The sequence below is a fragment of the Sebastes fasciatus genome, chromosome 9 (assembly GCF_043250625.1).
Source record: "Sebastes fasciatus isolate fSebFas1 chromosome 9, fSebFas1.pri, whole genome shotgun sequence".
In the NCBI taxonomy this organism is placed as follows: domain Eukaryota; kingdom Metazoa; phylum Chordata; class Actinopteri; order Perciformes; family Sebastidae; genus Sebastes; species Sebastes fasciatus.
The window spans coordinates 32,308,151-32,334,383 of NC_133803.1; the positions used below are offsets into that span (position 1 = coordinate 32,308,151).

A 26,233-nucleotide genomic window follows, 5' to 3' on the forward strand; every position below is an offset into this window, starting at 1 on the left:
TCTGTGCGCTATCATCGAGTGGGTAGAATGCATTAGCAAGTGGAACAATATTCAGTGGCCAGATATAGACATGTATTTGATGGAGAAACCTAGTGTGTAACGTTACAGCAGTGAGAAATCACGAGCATACATGTCACTAGATGCTTACAACTATGTTATCTGTGGTCATTGTTAGGGCCTGGGGGCAGGGCAGAGGCGGAGCAGGGAAACTCCGGAACGGGCTTGAAGTCGGCCGGGATCCCTAACTCAGGAATTCCGCCTTCACTGCCAGCCACCGATGCAATGCTGCCGACCACCACTGAGATCCTGCATTCGCCGCCTACAACCGCTGAGGTCATGCCTTTGCCAATGCCTTCGCCAATGCCGTCCTGACCAGTTTCTCCTGCCTGTCCTGCCCCAGGGAGTCTGTCTCCCGGGTCCTGCTCATCGGCTCTGCCCTGTCCCCCGGGATGTCCACCTGAGATTCCCTGCTACGCCTCTGCTGAACTGAAACTGAAACACTGGTTGCCGGTTGGTTGTCCTAAAATGTCCAAGTTTTCCTTTAAATTTGGGTGAAATGTAATTGAAGAGTTTATTGTAAGACTGACTTGGAGGAATAGTGCATTGATATTATCATACTAATTTACTCATTTCACTAAATCCATTTCTTGGAATTATTTTGTTAGGCGTTTTATATTCATTGAACTGCATTATTTCAGACCTATTATAATGTTTTTGTTGAATTGTTGAACTACAATCCCATCTTTGTGCTTTGTTTTTCTGCAAAACCAAATCTACTGTTAGATCTAACTGCCATTTTCCCAAATACGGAGCCCCAGCAGAGAGAGAGAACACTCTTTGAATTTTGTCTCCTGAGCTTTCTTCCATTTTATCCCGAGTACTAAGGTTTTGGGGAGAGTTCACCTTGTTTTCTCAGAGATTGGAAACCACTGCTGTTGAGGGCCACTGAGACATCGCATGTGATCCTGATCCTGTTTACAGTAAAACTGATTCCTCTAGAATTGTTTGAGGTCAAGGATCAACACTTCTCCTGCTCACAAGTTAGAATCCAGAGGGATTTTCTGTCTCTGGCCGTGACTGCTGTGGGACCATAAAAAATGTGATTTCTTACTGTTCTGATTTCAGAGTTTTCAGCCCTCCCTCGGAGGCAAGACCGCAAAGATTATGGGAATACGGGCCGTAGTTAATGTCAGATCCCTGCTGCTTGTGAAATGATGCATTTAATGTCATCTGGTGGATGTCAAAAAAGGGAACAAGCTCTTGAGTCACAGAACAGCGTGAATAGGTCACATTTTCTTAACATTCCTGATGTAACAATACAACTTTGACAACTGACAAAAGTATCTGACAAAACCACCAGCAAATACATCTTGTAACATACTCCGATTTAATTCATCTTGAGTCCTAAGGTTACATCAGAGGTGCTTGTGTTTTTTTGTCAGGTTGGTTCAGCTATAAATAATTCACATCCTGCTGCATTGTTGTTATCGTGTCCAGATTGTAAATTGAATCAGTACTGTGAGGAATGTAAAGACACGTCTAGTATTAGATGTTACATTGAGCAAATGGCATTACAGTGCTGACATTTAGTGGACTCGGCTGTAAATTAAACAACAGAAATAACGGGTGTGGCTGTCTGTTATTGCTGTAACTCTAATTCTTTAATACGTCTTCTTTTGTCCTCTCGGGGAGTCTGAATGCTTTGTTCCTGGACTTGAATAGCCCCATTCTTCACTTTGATTAGTTTCCAATGGTCCAATAAGTGCACTCCTAAAGCTGATTAGTTAGTTTCCATTCAACAAACACATCAAGTCTCATCTTCTTAGCTGCCACTCGCAATTCTGTTTTGGTTGCATGCCGCCCAACATGATGTGTCAGATGCACATGCTCACTGAGGTGTGCAGCACGCATCGAATATGCAAAGACCTAGGTGTAGTCACAAAATTAAATTAATTTGATTTGTGTTCATAGACACGAATTTCCTTTTTTTTGTCGTGACACTCAGCACGACTTTCAACAACGTATTTTTTGTGCGTGTCCAGCAACGCGTGATGCACGCCTCAAATTCAGCTCCTGCCTTTAAAAAAAAATAAAAATAGTTAGGTTGAGGAAAAGATCGACTTGGTTAGAATTAGGCAACAAAACTACTTAGTTAGGTTTAGGAAAATATGGTGGTTTGGCTTAAAATAACTCCAGAAGTGGCGTAACTTAGGTACATAAGTTACGTGATGAATAAATCAACGTTGACTTCTGGTTTCACACGGGACATTAATAGTGATCTCCTGGCGAAAGTCCTGTATTTTTTAACCCACCCATCCACCCCGACCTCCTCCCTACGCGGCGTTCGCCGGTATTTACATTTCCTCGTTCACGATTACGTGGATTACACACAAATTTATTTTGTGGGAAAAACGAATACTTCCTGCCCGTCGTCTGCCATCTTTGTTTTCACTAAAGTCGCGTTTGATCGCAAGAGATTTGTGAGATTTCTGTTTTTGTTTTGTTTTAGCGGGGACTCTTGTTGTTCCTGAATGAATCTGTTAGTGTGTGGTGTGCTGTTTTGACCAAATCGTTGCTCTCCACACACACTATAAGAACAAAACTGTTAAATTGACTATAACGTCATTATATGTGGGCTCTCTCACATTTTACACATCTGGTAAGATCTACAAAATGTTTGTTTGGGCCAACAAATGCATCCTCATGACACGCGGAAACGCCTTCCCATGAAATGAGGTTGCAATTAAAATTTAGGTTTATTTTTATTCTTAATTGATTTACACTGTACTTTATTCTTGATGTACAGTGTAATCATTCTTTGTTTTAAATTTTTTTTCCTTATGCCATGACAGAACTCAGGCAACCAGCGGGGAAATGACCCACAAACAAGACTTTACTTGGCAAAAACCACAGTAGATGACAGGAAACTGTCCGGGACAGACAGGCAAGAGCATAAAAAAACACTAGGCTGAGATGTAGTCAAGAAACACAGAAGTGAGGTGCTTAAAACAAGGAATCAACTGTGAGGAAATATTACTGGAACGCTCACTGAAACTCTAAAGACAATTGGGTACAGACAAAGAGGAGCACACAGACCTAAATACACAAGGGAGGAAGTGTGATTGGGGACAGGTGGATCTCATCAGGGCGGGGCAGGTAATCACACAGGCGGGAAACACACCAGGGCAGGAAGTGAAGTATTTGAAACCAGAGACAAGGGTGAGTATACCAAAATAAAACAGGAAATAACAACTGAAACAAAGAAAACACAATTTAGACACACGGACCGGGATGTAGCATGTGCCTGCCTGGTTATTCAAACATTATCGTGTTTTTATTGTGTTTTATGTGTTTGTTGTTAAGGACTTTGTAATGCTGGCTTTGATAAGTGCTATACTTACATGCAATACACAGCTGCAAGTGTGTGCATTGTGGGTCTAGGCTAGGGAGGGCAGTCGAGAGGCTAATCTGTCCAGTTAACAGCATATCTGGACGTCATGACAACTGAGAGGTAGTCCCCTGATCTTGATCTTGGTCTGGACTGATGGCCTGCACAGATTATCTAGTAATGTCAAGTGTTTCTTAATGCAATCTAACCACAGTGATGGACTCTCTGAAAGATAAAAGCCACTCTGATCATATCAAACGTCGTGGTGTTTACGACTCCATGTCTGGCTGCTTCCTGTGGTGCGTGAGGATCACAGATGTAGTCAAAGAGCGAGGACCACCGACAGGCAGAGATGTTTACGGAGAAGTGAAGCAGAATTTATAAGTAATGTTGTCTTACTTGTAGGGGAATACTGTGTCATACAAGTACAATCACCTCAGCTTCAGTTCTTCAGCGTGCACTGCGTTGACCAACAAATGATGCTGTTCTGGAGTGTTTTTTCTTATTGCTGTGACTGTAGGTGGAAATTTAAGGGAAAGGATGGGGAGGGGAGTCCTTTTCTCTCTTTCCTCCCTCTTAGGCCAATATATTCGGCCTCTCCAGTCTATTAAATGACTCAACTTTAATGGAAGCTATCTCGGTACCTGATGGTCGATTTCACAGTTCCTTTGCGGACTCTGGTTGTTCATTCACGCTGGCGATCAGGCGTTTTTCTTCTCAAGAGTTTCCTGCGGGCCTGCAGGTGACTGATGGCCTTCTCCGTCTGCTTTGTATCAGCCTCTCTGCTCCACATCTCTGGCTGCCTCTGCTGGGTTTGAATATGTTGTATATGTTCCGACTTTCACCCTTGCGGGTGCGAGGATGTGTGTCTGGATTTTTTTACAATTAAAATAAAAACGTCCATCCTTATACAGCGCTTCTGTCTCATCACATGCTGCTTTGAGTGCTCATTTCTTTGTGTCCATATTCAAGTAAGCCACAATATTACAGTAGGTCATCTGGAGTTTGTTTTTTTCCTCGTGTGTGCAATGTTCTCGTGTTATATTGAGCTCACCTGGCACTTACAGAGTTTCGTCAATTAGCTTCTGGAGGAAGGCTGTCATGTTACTGCCTTCACCTTTTTCCTCAACGTTATGAATACAGAGATTATTCTGCCTGAGTTTTTTTGCTGTATGTTCTCAGCGTCATCAAGCTGACTCACATACCTCTCCAGGTGATCCACGAGCTTCGCTGTTTTCCCCATGTTCTTCTGTAAGTCCGCTGTTTGTTGCATGATTGTCTTTAGGTCCTGTTACGCATCTTGTCGAAAGTTCTCTGAGTTCTTTGATTTCTTTAGTAAATCCTTTACATCCGCAAACAATTGTTGCATCTCACTTTTCTCTACCGCGATGGACTCCACCTTTACACTTTGTTCTTTCTGTTTTGATTTTAGTATATCAGACTTTGTTGTTGTTGCTCCTGAACGTAGATTCCTTTTTTTTTTCCTTCTTCTTCTTATTATTATTAAGTTTTAACCTTTATTTTCGGGGATGGTTGAGAGAGCCAACATGTTGCGGCCGTCATCCTCCCCCCGTGTCAGCCATTTTTCCATTCAGTAAATTTAAATTTAAGATGTTTATTGGTCAACCCTGTTTCCTAAAAAATTACATTCCAGTACAACTAAACTGCATCCTCAATAACATTTCGAGGGAAATTTATTTTTCTCCCGGACTACGGTTGCAGTTTTAAACACATGATTAATGTTGTAAATTGAAACAAAACAAAACGAAAATGCAATAAATCTACTTGGTTAAGTTTAGTATAAAAATCATAGTTTGGCTTAAAATGACTGCGTTTGTTACGTTATTAAGTTACGGACGTAAATTAAGTGAATGTTAACTTTTGGTTTCTCACGGGACACAAACAGCGTTCTCAATCGGCGACAAAATCCCTCAAAATGTATTTCACAATGCAGTTTTGTTGTATGTGAACGTAATTTTTAGGAGGCAGGGCTGTTATACAGTATGTGCTCCTGCATGACTGTCTAATAGTAAAAGTAACAAGGACAAGGTGATGATCTCACGTCTGTTATATAATATCCTCTTCAGTTTTAAAGTTAGAGCTATATGATCACACAAAATGGGCATTAATATGCATCAACAGCCACATGCATTCATGCACACACACAACAAACAACTTTAAAGCTTGTGTCCTATAATCCACCAAATCTATTTTATGTCCCCCTTTATCTCTCCGTGTACTTTTTGACGACCACTCATCTGTCCGTTTTATGTGATTCTGTCTTATCAATAACTCACCCTCATTACATCCCAAACGCTCCGGGCTCGCTTCTCACCTGTGAGATTTAAAGTCATCAGTGAGCGACGTATGAAAGACTCGTAGGATGATTCAACAACATCACAGGCCCGTCAATGAGAATGGGGAGGGGGGTGGGGGGGACATCTCTGAAAAATAACGAGCCTCATTCAGATGGAAAATGCTGCCAGGAAAGGAGCCGGCAGGATCCTTGATTCTGGACACATCTTGGGTTTTATAGGCGGTGTGAAGATGAGGGAGAGGGACTCAGCGCAGAGATAGTGTCATTACTAGCTGGTTCACCTTGAGGTTATGCGCATTCCACTATAAATCCAGAGCCCGCTCTCACCTTGGCCAGGTGCTACAAACTGCTCCTCTAAAGCGGTGCAAGGGAATCGTTCATCTAATGAAATGTTTGGGGGAGCGGAGTTGGAAGAGCTGGACGGGCCGTTCGGCGGCTCGCCTTGAGTTATTCTGCAACACAACAGCTGTATTTGTCAGTTGTATTTGTTCAAGTGTTACTTATGTATCCGGTGTCTCAGTGGTTGTTTAGAAAAGACAAACAGGATTACACAGAGGCACCAGGAAAATAAAACCTGGTACTGAGGAGAGCAGTACTCTAAATACTGCCTTGGTGAAACTTAAGATTCTTATTTCTTATTGACAGAAAGTTAAAGAGGTGTTCATTCCATTTCCACATATCAGGTTTGAGGCTATAGATTGACGTCTTGTATCAGATTGCATTTGATTGCATGCAATGTATTAGCTGCTGTTATATTAATTTAACAGTTTTTCAGCACTAGTAGCTCTATTGAGTTGATATTTTTACCAGTAGGTGTCCGTTATGTTTGTATCTCATGCACAAACACAAATATGTGCATGCTCACATGCATACACATTACTGCTGAAGGTTTTACACTATTCTACTAATTTGACAACTAGCAGAAACAAAACAACTCGCCAGCAAAAGTGGAGGAATTAGGAGGAATTAAAAAAACAAAATCAGCTTTCCAAAGGTTTTATAAGGAAGAAAATGCATCGAAGACATTTGTTAGGCATCAAGGACAAACACAAAGCATTTGGGTTGAAACCCCAAATAGAAGGAAACTCCACAGGCCACATTTCTTACAGTAAAATATTAACTTTTAATGTTAAGCCGTGTTGTAGTTGACTGCTACACGATGTGACAAAGTATTTAGTTCAACTTGACCCCGATGCTTCCTTATTGTCTGACGTCATAAAAAGTGCACAGGCTGCAGTTGTAGTTATGACCTTCAACATTGGATAGTCTTCAACATTGACGTGACATGATCCCCACAGTCTCTGATGTTAAGATCACATCCATCCATCCATCCCAAACTGCAGACGTTACACTATTTCCTACTGCTTTGGCACTGAAGACAAACCTGTTGTTTTTAGCTGTTTCGAACAAACAACCAACGCTGTTGAGAGGAGCATGTGTTAACAGCAGGACGTAAAGCAACACAGGGAAGTGTCATTCTCAAAAAAGTTCCCAAAATAAGTGTTTTGTTTTAGAAGCATTGCAGATTCACGGTCATGTCAGGTAGAGTCAGAAGTGTATCAGGTATCAAGGTGTTAATTAGACTCTCAGGAACACATGCACTGCTCTGCTGCACAGAGGTGTAATATGTTCAAATAGAGGCGTGCACACACATGGGATACCATCCACAGACAGCAGGTTGCGATGAGGAAAGCCACCAGCTCTCAGTTTTTTTGGCAGCGGTCTGTTGGTGATTATCCTGCTGCCAGGTATTGATTTTTGAATAGCGGGCAAAGCACTGCTACTCTGGACTGAGAGGTCCCGTCAATACAAATCTCATCGCTACATTGACAAAGTGAAATAATTTCATCAGTTCCACTGTGAAAAAGTAGGAGAAGGGAAGTGTTATGTGGTCTGGCCCCACTTTGTGCAGTCATAATGGGATCTGCTTGTACTCAGGACATTGTGTGAAGAAAAATAAGAGAAACAGAAACACGATAAAGCTGAGGTTAGTTAAAGCTTCAGTAGGCAGACATTTTTTGGTATCATAGGGCAAAACTCCCATAATAACCTTTCAGCATATTGTAATTCAAGTGTTCTGAGAGAAAACTAGACTTCTGCTCCTCCTCATGGCTCTGTTTTCAGGCTCTAGAAAAATCGAACCCGTGATGGGAGACTTTGACCAATCACAGGTCATTTCAGAGAGAGAGCGTTCCTATTGGCTGAGCTCCGGCTGGTGGGCGGTGTTTAGTATTTCCTCAACTGATCTCAACATGCCTGCCGGGTCACAAACTTTCTCATTTTACAGCTAAACTGAACTAAACAAGATGTTTTTGAAAACATTTGAGGAGAGAAATAGGCATTAACGTAACAGAATATTGATTCATATTTGATCAGCGCTGCCTAGTTTGACCGTTTAATCAGAGCTTTAAGTGATTGACAGCCGACTCTCATAAACGGCAGCTGGACGGCAGATCAGCGCTGACTGCTTGTTTTCCTCCGGTCTGTGAAATCCTGCAGATGCCGTTAGGAGCACCAGAGGACACAGGTGAACATGATTTCTTTCAGATTACCTGTATCATGCACTACTGTCAGGATAAAGTGACCGTTTCATAAAAATAACTTTTTTTTAATTATATTTGCTCCAATCTCGCCCACTGCTGCTTTAATGTAAATGGTTTTTTTTAAAGAACAAAGAAGAGACAAGCAATAAATATGAAAATCACCATATTAAAGATTCTGGTTGTCATAGTAACACAACACACTTTCCAGCTCTGGAGTTTCTCAGGAGCTCAGCAGTCAGAAAATAATGACCATCAGAGCGAGCGATGGGAAGATATGACACAGTACACAGCTCAAAGAAATGCTGATACAACAACAATACTAAAGTGACACTGAACACTACTCGGCTAACAGCCTAACAGACTGGATTTGGCCACTTGTGGAAGATGGATATCCATCATTGTCCGATTGCACATTCACTGTGGTATTGCATGTTCCCAATATCACATGTGACTTGTTCACAAAAATGTACATTGCCTTGTTTACATTTAAAAAATGATTCCAAACTCATTAGGAGTTTAGGAACAAGAAGGAAACTGACAAACGTGGGGCTGAGGGGACGAAAGTTAGCATCAGACATGACAACCAACACTGCACCTATAGGACGCTGGCATAGAAATAGCCTAAAATCAAGATTAGCCCAACACTCACTCTTTTAATTGGTATGGTTGTGTGGTCTTGCTTTAACAAGTCTGCTTTAATTAAAGTGTTCTGGGACTGAAGAGATGACATTGAATGGAATTTCCACAACATCCTTGAAGAACTATCAAGTTAGCGTGGGCCAAGACCCCGAAGGAACAACCCAAGTATGCTGTTTACTTAAAGCTTTGAAGAAATTAAAGGTTTCTAACCGGTCGAGGCAGATGGCCGCCCACCCAGAGCCCGGTTCTGCTTGAGGTTTCTACCCGCTAAAGGGGAGTTTTTCCTGGCCACAGGGGATTTCCATAACAATGCAATGCTCATGGGGGATCTCTTGTTGGGTCTCTGAACTATAAAGTACGGTCTAGACCTGTTTTATATGAAAAGCGTCTCGAGATAACTTCTGTTATGATTTGATGCTGTATAAAACTATATTGAATTGAATTGAATATGATATTTTGAACATTAATATAGCAACAAACACCTATTTGCTATGTAAAGATATAGTGGAGTGATGGTGTCCTGAGCAGAGAGTGAAGTCACACTGCCTGTGTGTGTGTGTGTTGTAATCAGAGCTTCTCTATTCTTTGTTTTGGTAGTCGGGCCGGCCGTGCGTGCAGTTTAGTGCATGTGAGTCCCTCCTCTTTGGAACAGTTGGCCCTCCTTGAGTTTATAAAAGGATTATGACCCGTGTGAAGTGGACGTAGTCACAGAAACGACGAGTGCTGTTTTGAAGCCTCAAGTTCGGCATTTTTGTTGCTATCTTGGTTTTTTTAAACCAGAAGTGACACGAGAGGGTGGAGCTGAGTACAACCGAACACTGAATAAGACATTTTTAGGCGACCACAATTAACTTTCATCAACTGAAAACACACTGTGAAAGGGTTAAAGTTCACATCACAACGTAGCCATGCCCTAAAGCATCCCCTGCTTTATGGTCTTTCTGACTCTAAATGGGACCATAATTTACTAAATGAACATCATGCTGTATTGAAGAAGACTTGAAACTAGCGATTGAGACCATAAACTCATATTTACAATGTTTACTGAGGTAATAAATCAAGTGAGAAGTAGGCTCAGTTTCTCATAGACTTCTATACAACCAGAGGAGTCGCCCCCTGCTGGATATTAGAAAGAATGCAAGTTTAAGGTACTTCAGTTTTGGCTTCACTTCACAGACCCGGCGGTAGCCGCCTGACTTTACTTGATGGTTAAGTTAGCAGGATAGCTAGCTAACTAATAGTGACATTACATGGGTTTAGGTCACTTGGCAGATCGAAGAAATAGCTCCTTGCCAAGCTGAATGTTACTAATGTTATTAATAACTCTACACTGTAAAAATCTATATCACTGTGTTCTTTGATTTCCACTTGACATTGTCTACAAATATTATTCCATTATTTATCTCGCTGTTTGTTCAGGGGCCGCTGTGTAATTGCAAACAATTATGTGTAAGCAGCAGCTAAAACATCTGTTAATATTCATGTGTGCAAAACGGCAGAGATCAACTTCTGTAGTTTGTTAAATTATGCATGTTCCGATTCAATCCCTGGCTCGGACAAAGCAGTGTGATTATTGCCAGACAGAATAATCTTATGAAGTATATAATAATCAGGCAAAATAAATAAATAAGCTCTACTATACCGACGTCACACTGTTGCACCCGGCAGCTCTCCGGGTGGTAAAACTGGGTTATTTGGTCTCATCACTGGAGTAATGGGCATGATGCATCGCAGAGACATCTGTCTTGGCATGCTCTTCAAAAAGCTGTGAGGTCAGAACTGTCCGTCGTCGTGACAACCCACACACTCTGATACACTTATAGTAGCTGCCCCCCCCCTCCTTTCGCCGCCTTCCTCTGCATCTCTGTGTCACTCACCTATTCACCAGCCCGCCTGGGCGAAGAGCCGCATCGGCTGCTGAGTGAAATGATAATGAAGACGGGCTAAGAGTCCCCTCTCGCTTCCCTCTATACACTCCTCTTACACTCATTCACTCTGTCTCCTACTAACCCCCCCCCCCCCAGCACTCCCACCTTGTCTCAGTAAATCTGTCCAAATGCTCCAGCTGTAACCTTCGGACGCTCAAGAACACTGACTCAATCTGTATACATGAATCCCTTATTGTTACCAAAAAATCAAATCATTCTACTGGCTGCTGACAGGAAAATTGCCCCCCCTTGAATGCCACACACACACACACACACACACACACACACACACACACACACACACACACACACACACACACACATTTGTGCAAACACACACACGGTGCATTTCCATCTGCACCTCCTCCGCAATCCTTTCACTCCCTCGATTCTTCTTCTTTGCCTCTCACCAGCTATTTAGGTAAGACTTTTTAATAAAGGCGTATCAAGGAGCAGCCAGCGTCTACTGTAATGCAGCCCACTCGCCTGCTTGTGTCTCACATTAATATCTTTGAATTCTTTCCAAGGTCAAATGACTCAAACTGACAAACACACCGGCATACTGAAAGGCAACCATGACAACCAAATACCTATCATTATGTCTCATGATACTAAATGGAATCTTGTTTATTTTCCACAAAGAAAATGATCCCAGTCCGGCTAACAGATGTAAAACCATCAAGCTTTTTCTACCTGATTGCATTTAGAATAAAACAGCTGTAGAGTTCGGCATTCGGCTAGATGAGAAGCTTTCATTTAAAACACACATGTACTTGAGCTCGCAAAGAAGGTGAGAATTAAACTGGAAGCATTGTGCAGGATTCAATCACGTCTCTCTTTAGAAAACAGATTATTGTTCAATCAACCATAATGTCAGTCAATGACAGACAGGAAAGACACTGCCTCCTTTTTGTTTATAAGCCGTTGTTAGACAAGTTACCCTTCTACCTCACTTCTCTTTTAAAATTCAAATCTATTTGTCATCACACACGTTCACAGGAATTTTCCATCCATCCATTTTCTTCCGCTTACCTGGGGCCGGGTCGCGGGGGCAGCATGCTAAGCAGGGAATTCCAGCATAATTCCCTCTCCTCAGCAACATCTTCCAGCTCTTCCTGGGGGATCCCAAGGCGTTCCCAGGCCAGACGAGATATGTAATCTCTCCAGCGTGTTCTGGGTCTACCCCGGGGCCTCTTACTACACGAAGGAGCAGCGGCTCTACTCCGAGCTCCCTCCAGATATCTGAGCTCCTCACCCTATCTCTAAGGCTGAGCCCAGCCACCATGCTAAGGAAACTCATTTTGGCAGCTTGTATCCGCAATCTCATTCTTTCGGTCACTACCCAAACCTCATGACCATAGGTAAGGGTTGGAACATAGATGGACCGGTAAATTGAGAGTTTTTTGCCTTCCGGCTCAGCTCCCTCTTCACCACAACGGTCTGGTACAGCGCCTGCATAACTGCTGACGCCGCACAGCCTGTCCATCTCCCGCTCCATTTTTTCCCTCACACGCGAACGAGACCCCGAGATACTTAAGCTCCGTCGCTTGGGGCAAAGACTCACTCCCCATCCACAGGGTACAATCCACTGGTTTCCGGAATAGCACCACGGCCTCAGACTTGGAGGTGCTGACTCTCATCCCGACCGCTTCACACTCCGTCCCAGTGCACGCTGAAGGTCACGTTCCGATGAAGCCAACAGAACCACATCATCTGCAAAGAGCAGAGACGCAATTCTGAGGTCCCCAAACCGGACACTCTCCTCCCCCCGGATCCTGTCCATGAAAATCACAAACAGGATCCGTGACAAGGGACAACTCTGGCGGAGGCAAACGCCCGCTGGAAACGTGTTTCACTTTGTGCCGAGTATACGGACAGGAATTTTTATCCCTTGAAATTCCTCGGATCAATACTGAGCTTGGCAAATTGGCTTTTAGTTTTTTTTTGCACCAAATAACTGGAACAAATCACAAAAGGTTTTTAAATTAGAAATGTACAGGTATGTACCAGTACATCAATGTAAATGTTTGCTAGATGATTTGGTTGTTTCTGCTCCTGTTTCTTTGGTTAACTCGCAGACATGGTTGCTATTTCTGTTGTTGTTGTATATCTTCTTATATATTGTATATCCTTGTAGCCCATATGAATGTGGTTTCAGGGCATTGCTGTAAAAGAGCTTAATGCTCAGTCAAATTTCCCTGAATAAACAATGGTTGATGATGATGAGAGTTGGGCGATACACCAAAACACAGTAGAAGTTTAGTATTCTTTTGAATGAGGATAAATACAAAGGGATTTAGGGGAAGATATGGGCAGCTCAACATACAGCAAATATGCTGGTCATTTTACACGTTGGTCTCATATCCAATAAGCGTCTGACTCGGGCTAGTGACATTTGAGTAGACCTTTATAGATGGTAAATGGACGACACTATATAGAGCCTTTCTACCTTAACAGACAAAGCACTTTACAATTGGCCTTTCATTCACCCCTTCACACACACACTCTAACACACTAATGGCCAGAGCTGCCATGCAAGACGCCGGTCTGCCCGTCGGGAGCCAACCCTGTGATAAGTGGACGACCCGCTCTACCTCCTGAGCCACAACCGTCCCAGATGAATACCAGTAGATGCTTATCCCATCAACCCAGCCCTTTCTCCTAAAAAGTACGTTCCCATACAGCAAAAACTGCATTGTGAAATATGTTTCAAGGGTTTAAGGGTGTCTTTTGTCGAGTTTGTTTTTTGATGGATCACAAATACGTTGTAATGATAGTCCACGGACGTCCACATAAGGAGTAGGTCAGGGTGATGGATGGGTCAAACAAACACTTTCAGACTTACAGATCAAACGCCAATGGTCATGACAAAGCGTCCGTAGTTGATGCCCTGGGAATGAGAACAGGCTGGCGATACCCTCATATGACCCTATCTCTGCATTGGTGTTTGCAGTAGTGGCTTGACTCCTTCAAAAAGCATTTTTCATGTCATGTTTATGTCGCAAGCCAGAGTTTATAGTTCCTGAGGCATTGTCGTGCCCTGTACAGTTCACAGAAAAATGGTCTCAGCTGAGACATCATCCTCCTTACATCTTACCCAGCATGTCACGCCCTGCACGACATAAGGAAGATCAAATGTCACATGTAAAAGTCACAACAAATGCCTGAGCTGCTGATTGTGCTTCTCTGCTGCCATCGCGGTCGCAGCTGCGGCGTTCCTCCGGGGCCGAGCCGGGGTCAGGCGCAGACGGCTCCGTGTCACGTCATGTGATCTGTGTTCGTGTAGAGCTGCTCTGACAGATGATCGCCGTCCGTGGTCCTGAAGGGGTGTCCGCGCTGTCGCCTCGCAAAGTTCAGGAGCAGCACACATACAGATGCTTCAATTACACTTCTAATAGAAGAAGATTTTGTGTTACTGTAGAATAATGAGTGCACAAGCAAGTTGAATCGCTAAATGGTTTATAAAAATAATGTGTTGAGGTTGTTTTGTTTTTCAAATAAAAGATTTAACGAGCTGCATATATTTCCTCAGGCATGTTGTTCAGGGTTCTGATTGCAAAAGCTGAATTTGTCTTTTGTCTATACTTAGATCTGTAAAAATAGATTTGTGTGTAGATCTGAAAATAGTTTTGATGTTGGAGGTTCAAAAATATTAGAACTTTAAAATCCAACTTGGATCAACACAGATTGCAATCACATGAATAACCAGTAAATTTCAAGTAAAGTAAGACAATACAGTACGGGTTAATGGTAGAAAGACAGTGTAGGTAAAGAGGAATAATTACAGAGCCGGTGTAATATTCTGAGAAAAATCGCAGAATTTCTGAGATTAATGTCGTAAATTTACAAGAAACAAACGTGAATATGCTGTGAGATTTAAGAGGCAAATTTACAAGGAAAAAATTGTGAGATTATAAATTTACGAGACAAAAAACAAAAAAAAATAGTGGAGTGCAAAACTGTGGTAATGAAAACGTTTTTTATTTTCGTTAAGGAGTCACATCGCTTTACTTTACAATGTTGGATCAACCTCATCACCACATACAGTATGCCACCGCGTTTAATCTGGGAAGAGTTTTTTTATTTATTTATTTTTTACCAACAGTGGCTGTAATATGCCGTCGTAAATGCCTGGATATATGAATGTGAATTCCTACCTTTAACTGAGTAGCAGAGCTCGATAGTGCTGCAGTCAGTGGGCTACCTCCGGGTGTGGAAAGTGAGGCCAAGTGATTACTTGTATTTATATACAGTGTAATTAGCTCAGCCATCATACTGATGCAACATTATTAGTGCATACATGTTCCTAAGCACCTTGCTGTCTCCTGAGTAATTAGGTGGCTTTTGCACACAGCCTCAAGGCCAGTTTTACTGTTGCTATAGCTTCAATTATTCATTTTTGGTGGTCAAACGACGAGCATTAGGCCCATTAGCAGACGGAGCGTGTTTTAGCAGCCAGCCTGAGGTGGATTTTTTAACTGTTTTCAATGAGAGTGAAACGTTTTGCGTACTGCTTTTGCGTTGCTGAGTGCTTCGCGTTTTGCCGCTCTATGCTCCTCGCGTTTTTTCCTGACGTCATTAGCATTTTTTTTCATTGTGGTGACTTTTGCTGGTTAACATGATCTGAACCAGTAGGCAACCTCCGGATCTGAAAAGTGAAGCCGATGCTGAAGTGCCTTAAACCTGCATTCTTTCTAACAGCCAGCAGGGGGCGACTCCTCTGGTTGCTAAAAGAAGTCTGATTGTATAGAAGTCTATGAGAAAATGAGCCTACTTCTCTCTTGATTTATTACCTCAGTAAACATTGTAAACATGAATTTATGGTCTCAATCGATAGTTTCAAGTCTTCTTCAATACAGCATGATGTTCATTTAGTAAATTATGGTCCCATTTAGAGTCAAATAGACCATAAAGCAGGGGATGCTTTAGGGCGGGGCTACCTTGTGATTGACAGGTCGCTACCACGGCGTTGTCAGGTCTGGGAGTTGTCCGTGTGTTCTTCTTAGAGCTTTAACCCTTTCACAGTGTGTTTTCACTTCATCAGAGTTAATTATAACATATTGGTCTCTGAACAATGTCTTATTCAGCATTTGATTGTACTAAGCGCCACCCTCTCGTTTCACTTCTGGTTGCGACAGCCCAAATACTGATGTTGAGGCTTCAAATCGGAGTCCACAAACTAAGGGGTGACGTCACGGTGACAGTAGGAGACAAAATAATGTATGAAAAATAAAATATAAAAAAAGGATCACAGAGAGTTTAAGGAAGGGATTTAATAAAAAAATTAAAAAAAAGATTGGAGGGATGGTTTGCGCAGTTGTGAAGTGACTTGCAGTGTACAGGTGGCACATCTGTCTAATGGCTGGAACTGTGACTCTGTGTAAATGGCTGGATGTGTCTGTCAGTTGATTTAGAGGCCGGGCCGTAGCAAATGAAGCGCGGCACTAATGGTCCTTCCTGCCAGCTTTAATGGACATACCTGCAGAGCAGCAGGCGCAGAGCACGAGCCTGCCAATATGCTGGGGGTAGGAGGTAGTGAGGTAGAAGGGGATAGAGGACAAAATCAAATAGTATAGAGGAAGAGGTGATTGAGAAGAGGCGATGTGGAGAAGAGAGAAGTGGTGGTGAGTCAGCGGTGGCCATCGTCTCTTTGTGCTGAGACGATGGCCACCGCCAGATGCCAGCACATGGAGGGAAGTCCATCTCCTCAGGAGAATAATGTCAAAGATTAGTTTTACTCAACTCAGCATTTATCTAGTTACTCTCCTCCTCTCCCCCTGATCACCAGTGACCTCTAGGAAAACATTTTCAGCACCCAGGAGGATTTTCCTTTGACAGAAACCATTAATCCTCACTCAGAATTTAATTCAAGTCAACTCTCCGAATCTTACCTTCAGCGGTAGGTGGCTTTCCCACATGGATTTAATTAATGATTACTAATTAAGGTTTGATTGCTGCTGATTGCACAATGTGCTCTAGTTTCTCTTGCAAACACTGAAGGCTTCTCTTGTGGTAGTTTAGTTTGAAAATATCTACTTATATAATATTATCTGCATACATAACATCTACAAAAATGTGAGAGGAAAATCATCTTTTGTAATTCAGCAGTGCTTGCTCATGGAAAGTCAAGGTTTATTATGGACCTTGGCCATACCAGTTAGAAAATAATACTGTTTTATGATTATTTGATATTGTTATCAAACATTTTATTTATTATATTTTTTGTCTTTGATCTAATTTTCTACCAGACTTCTTTTTAAACCTGTTTTGTGGAGCTCTTGCAGTCTGAGAGGGCAAAGAAAAACAAGAAATATTCACTCGGAAAGTGATAATTCCCATCACGTTGTGACAGGTCTGAGCTGCAGGCTAGCTGGCTACAGCTCCATTTCCATCCTTTGTAACACATGTGTAGAAGTTGCTAATGATGCCCAGTGTTTGTTTTGTCTCTGGCTTTGTTTTGTAGCCCAAAGTCCAACATTCAAAGGATTCTGTGGACGTTCTGCTTCTGCTTTAATGCCTCGGAGGCCTGTTGGACTGTTTAGACGGTTTGTGCTAATTACAATTCAAATGCTGTCTCCCTGCCTGTCGGCTTGGGTTGGGCTCAGCCGCGTTCACATATGAGTTTGTTTGTGTGCATGTGGGTGTGTGTGTGTATGTGTGTGCATGTCATCGTGTCCTCAGAGGACCCTGACCCAGCTCAGACCCTGACCCCATAATTCATGTTCACTGTGCAGGCAGCAGCCGGTGAATTCACGAGATGTGTGACATGGAGCGCCGTCACTGCACTCTTCCTACAATGAAATAACTTTCAATGAAGTCCCCCTGAAGGTAATTTACTCCAACGATGTCAAGCTCACAGTTATTAAAATGAACACAAAAGGGCAACAATATCCCCATATTCCATCTGTGCCGCCAAACTAGTTTGGAAAATACTACAGAAAGGGGATGACCGTCATATCAATTCAACTTTACAGAGATTCAAGTCTCCAGGTAGACACAACAGAGTTCCTTAGTTTGACAGTTAACTTCAACAACCATTGGACAGATCACCATGACATTTGGTGCATATATGATGTCAGCGTGATGAACCTGAATTAATTTGGTTTAGGATAAAAACCTACAATTAATGGGATTCCTATCAGCTTCAGCTGTACTTTGCAAATGCTTGCATGCTAACACCCTGCGATTAGATGTTGAACATGATCAAAATTATACCTACTTAACATTAGCCTCACAGAGAATCTAGTGTTACATGTTTAAAACGATGTATTCCAACAATATCTCCACATGGTGACTGAAGTGACTCCACATGGTGACTGAAGTGACTCCACATGTTGAAGTGACTCCACATGTTGGTGAAGGTTTGGTAATTGGAGACACTTGAATAAGGGGATCGAGCTTTTGCTGTTGGGGCACCTCAACTCTGGAATGCGCTGCCTGGCAAACTGAGACTTGGAAAATCAGTATGTATGTATTGTTATTAAAAGTATTTTAATAACATTTTCCAAATTGGGTCTGCATGCGTGCATATTTCTGTGTGTATGCAGGTGGGTTTATATATGTATAACATACATATGTGACATGTTACTTTTTCGCCTTTGCTCCTTGCAAATTCTTTTGCAATCTTTGATTTTCTATGAATAAACTTCATGGAAAAGATAATGATTATAAAAAAAAAAGCTACACATCGATCCACCAGCCCACCATTACTTTTCACCCCATTAAAAGTAAACAAACTTAAAACAGCAGTACTGAATGTTGACACTGGATTTAAATCATGTGCTGCAGACCGGTCCAACATGTGTGTTGTGTTTACTTACTTGAGTCAGATGAATTTGTTTTCAGCAGAGCAAAGTAACAAGGCTCAGTTAAGTGTCAGCAACAGGACATATGGATGCACATCGATATAAAAGGATTCAAGAAAGGCACACACACACACACACACTCATTTATATTTCTAATACCCACAGACAAATGTTATTACTAAACTCTCATTTTTACTTTTTCCCATCTTCTACAGAGCGAAACGATTAAAGGAGCAGGAACTTATTTAAACTAGCAATATTAATTTTCAAATTTAGATTAATGAGAAAGGAGAATCTAAATCTGCAGTGTTATTTAAATATCCATTTTACCTCGCCGAGACGTATTAAAGTCTTTGAAAAGCTTTGCTCCGCGTGGTGTCAGACTGCTCGCTCATGTGTGAACACATGGGTGTGTGCAATGTGTAGTTTCTTTCTGTGACAGTATGGTTGCTTATATTTAGCATCCATCAATTATGCATTCAGCCATCTTGACTAATTAATGTGTAAAATGCTCCTCTCCTTGCTTGTATGTTAACACAGTAGAGATTCTGCTGAGAAGTTATGGTTTTATCTCTAAAAGCCTTTTTTAACCACGGACTCAAGGTAAAAAAAACATCAGCATGTCAAGATGACGGCTGCTGGCAGCTCAGCAGGCAAGAAAAGAAAGAAGTATTATTTCTGTAGGGTACTCAGAGCACATCGTTGGCCTTGTTATGTTCAGTTAAGAAGAGGATCTGGCTCATGTATTCTACCATACACAAGTGGTGACCTGCACTTGTTGAATCTATTTATTCAGTTACTCTTTTATATTTATTTTCACCTTCACAACACTTAATCCCCTCATTCAGCCAGAGGATAAATTTACAGAGGAGGGGGGGAAGACTTTCAAAATGTCAGAATTACTGAACTGCTCACACCTTAATATATGTTTGTCATGTGCACATGCAGCCCATTTCTCCTACGAAATTAGGTTTATATAATACTAGATTGTTTTACCCATTATGCTCTGGTTATGGTCATATTATCAAGAAACTCAATATTTGATAAAAATCTTTATGCCGATGATACACAAGTATATCTTTCCTTTAACACCAATGATGCCATCAATTAAACAACATCCACATGTGCATATTAATATCTGTATGGCATCAAATTTTCTAAAGATAAACTCGATAAAATCCAAGATTATTATCACTGGTACAGACTCATCATATTTCTTCTCACCCTCATCTAACATTACTAACTTCTGCAGAAACCTCTGTATTATATTTGATAACCACCTCAACTTCAACCAGCATATTAACTCTCTTGTCCAATCATGCTTTTTCCAATTAAGAATATTTTCATTTCTATCTTCCAAGAAACAGTAATTCATGTATTAATTTCTTCCCAATTAGATTACTGCAATGCACTCTTCTCTTCTCACGTCTCACACAACAAAGCCTCAATAAACTTGAGCTGATTCAAAAGACTGCAGCCAGACTCACAACCAGTTTCAACAGGAGAGAACACATCACACTGGTTTTAACATGGTAATGACCACTTTTAGGGCTATTAGGGCGTTAGCTGCAAAATATATAGCTGACCTCCTGACCTCCTACGAGCCTGAATGCTACCTGAGTTGTTCTGGTAGGTCATTCCTGACCTTCCTCGATCAAACCTTAAAACTAATGGTTTACTGTTCGGGCCCCTCAGTTGTTGAATGATCTGCCGGAGAAGATCAGAGAAGCTGAACACATTGTCTTCTTTTAAAAACTCACTATTTCAGATTTGCTTTACTTTTATTGATTTATTATTATTATAACAATGTTTCATAATGCTGTTATGTTGTATTGCAAGAGCGTATATTTTGGTACACATAGACATTCCATTTGTACGACGGTGTATTAGGGTCATTGTAGCTAAAAAAACATATTTGAAAAGGGGATTGTGAGTCGCTGTTGGAAGTCAGGAGAAAAAAGGAAAATGGATGTTATAAAAATAGACAGATGTTGGTTGGATTCAACCAACAGCTGCTGCTTAGAAAATAACTGTCAGGTGATTGTTGAGAGGCCATGGCAACTGAAAATAGCCTTTCTTACCTTTTAACACTTTACAAGCCTGTCCTTTTCTACCCTTAACGCCACTGTTATTTTGCAGGTGGATATTGAGGTGCATATAGTGGACCCTTGTGATGCTGACAGAGCTGTACTCGTGGCCTCATAGCTGAGATCAGTACGGTTCACACTGATCCTGAGAAAGAATGACATAAGAAAAGACTACAGAAAATTATATAATTCTTTATGTTTTACACATAATAATACAAAACGTTAATGCTACGACATGTAAACTTTGATTAAAAGGGTTATTGCATACAACATTACCGTGAAATTAGCCAGCCAACTCATGTGGAATAGATTAATATATGAATATACAGTAGATTATACACTGACCTCATCACTCCCCACAAGGAAACACGGAGCGCAGCGCAGCAGCGACTGGGAAGTGATGATAATAACTCCTCCCCAGAGTCCTGACCTCCGCCCCGTCCAACGCCTACTGTAAGCTGAACTGGACTGGAGCGCCAACAGCGAGCCAGGACTTATTGCCTATCGGTGTCCAACCTCACTAATGATGATGGTTTGAAAAAAAGCTGTGTATCGTTGTTGCAGAAACAAACAAACAAAAAATGGCAATGACCTCAACGTATAATAATGTTATTACCTTTTCCACCACTCAGAGAGTTCTTCTTTGCGCTCTCTTCCAGTGGATATCTGCATCGTCTGCTGTCAAGGCCACGTACTTGATAACCTGCGACTGCCTCTCTCCAGAGTGAAGGCATATGTTCAAGCTTGACAGCTATCATTAGGCCTTTGTGTGTGTTTTTTTTCTAAATAACAACAGAAGAGTGAGAACTGTGAGGATAGTCCGTTCTCAAACAAACTGCCATTCATGATGGAAGAATTGAAGGTTAGAGGAACATAAATGTTCTGAAATGACTGTAATAGGGATTCAGAATGCAGAGAGCACTTGGAGCAGTTTATCCCCGGCCAAACAGATCGTTAGTCCACCCGGGGGGACGCCAGAAAATTCAGAGCAGCGATGGACCATATTTATCGATGCCAGTTGGAGCGTCCCATTAAAATATGAAGCCAGGGGAACTTGGAACACTCAACAGTTGTCTTTAATATAATGCTGAAAACCTTCATGTGTTCCAGTTAAAATAGTGTTGCGGAAATATATTATATATGCTTTAATCACTGTTATTGGGAGAACACTTTTACAATTGTTACACAAGATAACAAAAGGAAAAATTTGGAGTAATTAAATCAGACTTTTTAATGTGCTTCACTGGAAAAAAAAAAGGCCACTTCAAAAATAAGTAAAACTAGAATGGCACTCGGAGAGCGCAGACCTCCGCCTCATGATCCGGATCGCCACCAAAATCTAATGGATTGTTAATTGTGCCACACCCCACCCCTCCAAAAATGTTATTCAAATCCATCGCAAATTTTGGGAGTGATCCTGCTAACAGAAGGACAGACAGGCATACAGACAGGGCTTTGGAAGGAGGTGACAATGAATACATGGTGTATTTGCTTGTAATACGTAAAACAAATCTGTCAATGGAACAAGTGAAAATTTCACTTGATGAGATTTCTTGCAATAAGATGTTATATGTAAAGATACAAATAGATCTTTAAATTAGCTGACAAAACTCATTTTGAGCTATATTTCACTAGTAATAGGAAGTGCTGTGTGTCATAATGAGCCTGTCATGCTCTAAAGTCATATTTTTGCACTTAAGATATTCAAGATGCAAGTCCCTACACACCGTATATCTCACAGAAATGTTACTTGTTAGGTGATTTTTTCTTATATTAAGTGTTATGAGATATAATGACTAGTATTTAGACTAATATACTTGGTAAGATGTTGTAGTTTTCCAGTGATTTAAAAAAATTAAGGAAGAAAGTGTATCAATTTACAATAAAATGTAACTTCAAAAAATGAATAAATAAATAAAGACCACTTAAGTAACACTTAAATAAATTAAGCATAGCATATTTAATTGTATAATTGTATTCACTGTTTATTCTCTTTAATGTTTCTTCAAAATTAGCTCATATTTTAGGTGCACAAACAAACAAAACAGAACTAATAAAGGTTGCAGGTATTTTAATGGGACATGTGAGCCTGCTGTTGTTCATCCTCTGATCTGATCCTTGCAGGCAGGTCCTTGTCTTTTTTTATGTATACCAGAAATGAACGAGCACACCACTTGCATGCTATCCATATCAAAAATACAACCTCATGAGTTCCATTTAAAGGCAGCATGTCAATAAAAACATACAACAATATTTCTTTGTTGATACAGAAAAGACTGAAAACCATTAAATTACAGTTCTAACTAAGTGTAAGTACTTGACTGTTTGTAACTCAGCACAGACAACACTGTTGTGTGAATGCTGGAGCAACAATGCATCATTATAGTTTTCTAGTTGTCCGGCATTGTTCTGGATGTGAATAGGCCTTTAGAGCCTGATCCATTTAACCATGCAGGGTCCTATTATTAGCCCATCAGAACAACATTTTCTACTACACCGTCCAGGGTGATAAATGTCTGGTCAGAGTAAAGCCAGCAAAAGATGAAGAATGGCCATTCATTGACGGTAGAGTTACAGCAGTTTGAAAAGGTTTTCCTGTCTCCTCTCCCCCAGGTCTTTTCAGGTCCTCTTTTGTGGATTGCATAGGTCGCCTTTATTATAAATTTGAATATCAATGGTCTCTATTGTTGGCACCTCTTATAAAATCCCTTTAGCCTCTCAGAGCTGGCAACCGTTTTCTCATTTCATTATCCCTCCCCCCCCCCTCCATTTGTGGCTGGGGATGATAATTGGGTGTTAAAAACACACAACACACCAGCCCACACTTATCAAAGGACATCATCAACCATTTTAGCAATGTTGAAATTGTTCTATTTTGTTGTCTGTTTAATTACTTGCCTTTTCACTCCTACAACAACAGTTTGAAATTAAATGCACCGATGTCGATGGCAGCGGCGAGGAGATGGAGGGCAATCTGCCACTCTCGTGAACGCACACAGCAATTTGCCACTGCAAGTTTTAGGGACACTTGCCAAACGGCGGTATTTGACGAGTTGGGAGTGAGAACAGGTTGAAATATTGATAAAGAGAAATTATATTGAACCAGAACCAACTTTGTAGTCAAGTTGCCGTACCATGCTGTTATGTTAAATGATAAGATGCTCTCAACCGGGCTTCTGTATGCCATTTCAAGTATGTGTTGGCTAACACCAAAGCTCCTCAGCTTCCTGATTAAAAACAAGCGCTGATTGGCTCTCTTAAAAATGCCCTGTGTCTCATTACAAGTTTGGGTCTGATCAATAATTGTGCCCAAGTACTTCAACTTTCTCTACAGGCTGGTTATTGAGTATGACAGGGAGGATGCTACTGGTTCCACTTGCTTTTGTTTGTGTTATAAGTTCTTTTGTTTTGGCCACATTTATTTCCAGTTGACTTGCCTGACACCAGTCCCGAAGTACAGTGACATGGCTAAAGTTAGCCTCCTCATGTATGGCATTGTCATTCAGGAGAAGACCAACAAGGGTCATATCATCAGCATTATATCCTTAAGTAAAACTATTATATAAATATTATCAACAAAATGTACAGAAAGAACTTAAAGTAAAAATATGTATTGTGCAGTAAAATGTTCCCGGCCAGTGTTTTACTATTATTTATGATGTTAACACTGTATCAACATTTAGGTCAATATAAGTAAGTATTCCACAACCCTGACACTTAAGAATGATATGTGCAACTCTTCTGCATGCATCGGTGAGCTGGGTTCACTTCTATTTCATACAAGTTGAATTTATTTCTATTTAAAAACCAAGAGTCTCTACTTGTGACCAAAGATGACACAACTTTTCAGCCAAATGGCCTACGTAGAATATGTCTTCATATCTGTGCTCAAGTAAAACCAGAGACTACATGAACCAAAGGGCCATTTAAAAGTGTATTAAGGGATTTGCATGGAATCCGTTGAATACTATTTGCCAACCCCACCCTTCAACTTTAAATATTCAGTGTTGTCAAAACAAACTATCTTTGTTGGTTCTCATCAACATGAGCTGCTTCCTAGCTCTGAATGTCCTCCTTACATATCAAATGAGGGATTAAAATGCTCAATAAACATTAACAGTTAAACAACAGTTTCTAGGCCAGAGGCGATGAAACTCACCCGACCTGACCTCGGTACAGTTTATCACTTTATCGTCTTACACAGAGAGAGAGAGATAATCTGTTTAGGACAATCGTAAAGGAAACGAGGGTCACTTCTGCTGTCTTTGTGGAGCCACACCTGGGTCAGGGAGCTGGAAAAGACCCAAACTGGGCTGAACTGAGTTTAGGCTGAATCATGTCTCACATACATATAAACAAACAAGTTTGAAGTTATTGTACTTGGCCCTGAACGCCTCCGAAATAAATTATCTAATGATATAGTTACTCTAGTTGGCATTGCCCTGGCCTCCAGCACCACCGTAAGGAATCTGGGAGTTATCTTCGATCAGGATATGTCCTTTAATTCCCACATAAAACAAACCTCAAGGACTGCCTTCTTTCAATTACGTAACGTTGCGAAGATCAGACACATCCTGTCTCAAAATGATACAGAAAAATTAGTCCATGCATTTGTTACCTCTAGACTCGATTACTGTAACTCCTTATTATCAGGCTGCTCCAATAAGTCTCTTAAGACTCTCCAGTTGATCCAGAATGCTGCAGCACGTGTTCTGACAAGAACTAGAAAAAGAGATCATATTACGCCTGTATTAGCTTCTCTGCACTGGCTCCCTGTAAAATCAAGAATATAATTTAAAATCATCCTCCTCGCCTACAAAGCGCTAAACGGTCAGGCCCCATTATATCTTAAAGAGCTCATAGTACCCTATTACCCCACTAGAGCACTGCGCTCCCAGAATGCAGCAGGGTTACTTGAGGTTCCTAGAGTCTCCAAAAGTAGAATGGGAGACAGAGCCTTCAGCTATCAAGCTCCTCTTCTGTGGAACCAGCTCCCAGTTTTGCTCCAGGTTTCTTCCCACTAATCGGGGAGTTTTTCCTGGCCACAGCGCGCTTGGTGGATCCTGTTGGGTCTCTAAACTATGGTGTACGGTCTAAGACCTGCTCTATATATAAAGCATCTTGAGATAACTTCTGTTGTGATTTGACGCTATACAAAAATAAATTGAATTGAATTGAAGTTTGTACCACTCTAAAGGGAGGCGTCCAATCCTGATCAGATACCAGAACCACTTCAGCTGGCCCCCTTAGACGCGAAGGAGACGCAAGAGGAGGGCTCTACTCTGAACTCCCTCCAGATGTCTGAGCTCCTCATCCTATTCCTAAGGCTGAGCCCAGACCCCCTATATGGAGGAAGCTCATTCTGGCCCGCTTGTATCTCATTCTTTCGGTCACTAGGCCTACCCAAAGCTCTGGATATCTTGTAGAAATACATTTTGTCACACATCCAAGAGGTTTCATCAATTTGGAGCTGATTGTCTGTTTGATGAAAATGTCCTCTCGACCAAAGTCCAGTTGCTTTAAATT

General features: G+C 41.3%; 1 protein-coding gene across 1 annotated transcript in view; it reads right to left on the reverse strand.

Moving 5' to 3' along the window:
* cbr1 (carbonyl reductase 1) overlaps positions 1 to 26,233 on the reverse strand; it is a 585,032-nt gene that overhangs the window by 14,925 nt on the left and 543,874 nt on the right. The window lies entirely within an intron of this gene.